We start from the raw sequence: 1,143 nt of genomic DNA on the forward strand, positions 1-1,143 counted from the left end.
ACACACAGGCCTGAATTACACACACATGTTCAGTACCTATGCATGCACCAATGGAGAGAAGTCATAGTTAGGTCCACCACCATACTTTGGTCCGTCAGTGGGCAAACGCAGGGGATCAAAGATTTTTTCCCTCACTGTACTTATAGGCCTTCATTCCCCCTAGAATCAAGTCTAGGTCTTCTTACAGTCTGCAGAAGAATGTTTATATTTATGTAAATGTGAAATTAGTTTTAGTATAGTGTCAAGGCGTGGTTTGTATGCAACCAAGTCCAACCTGTTAGGCAAAACTCAGGGCAATTTACGTTACCGCTACGGCTCCTGTAGTCTATAGCCCTGTCCCAATTCCCAGTTTGTGCATCCCCTATTCCTCTCCTCGATTCCTCTCCTCCTGAGCAGAGGAGTCGAGGAAGAGCCTCAAAGAGAGAGGAGGAGGCAACAGGCATTTAACAAACATGAGACATCTCTGCCTTGGAGGCGTCATTAAAAGCCACATCAATTAAATTTGACGTGCAGCAAAACTGCATCAGCTGTCCATTGTTTTGTCATACGCTGCATTTTATGATCTCTGTCAGAGGAGCATGACTGTGTTCATGACAACTTCTATATACTGTATGTACTTTGAGTTCAATTCACAATGTGACAAAATGTGATAAGAATGTACGGGGCTGGACATTTTTATTTGTTGTATACACATATACACACACACGCACACACACACACACAAACACACATAGACCTATATAGTGATAATAGCCAATAGCCTATACCGAGTCCGCCTGTAAAACACCTTCCACCCACCTGACTGTTTATCGCCCACCAAAACTCAACAAGGATTTTATTCGTGAGTTTTTAGCGGATGTTGTTCCGAAATACGAGAAACTCCTGGTTTGTGGTGATTTCAATATCCATGTGTGTTGTCCCTCAAACCCACTTGCTAATAATTTTAAAACACTTTTGAACTCTTTTGGTCTTAACCAATGTGTGGAAGGGCCGACACATCATCTAGACCACACCCTGGATCTCATTATCTTCTTTGGGCGTTCAGTTTCACTTGGAGAAATAACTGAAACTGGTATCTCCGATCACTTCCCCATCAGGTTTCAGATCAGTGTTTCACCTCCCGCTATTAAGCCTGTCTCCTCA

This window comes from Etheostoma spectabile, chromosome 14, assembly GCF_008692095.1.
Source record: "Etheostoma spectabile isolate EspeVRDwgs_2016 chromosome 14, UIUC_Espe_1.0, whole genome shotgun sequence".
NCBI classification, from domain to species: Eukaryota; Metazoa; Chordata; class Actinopteri; order Perciformes; family Percidae; genus Etheostoma; species Etheostoma spectabile.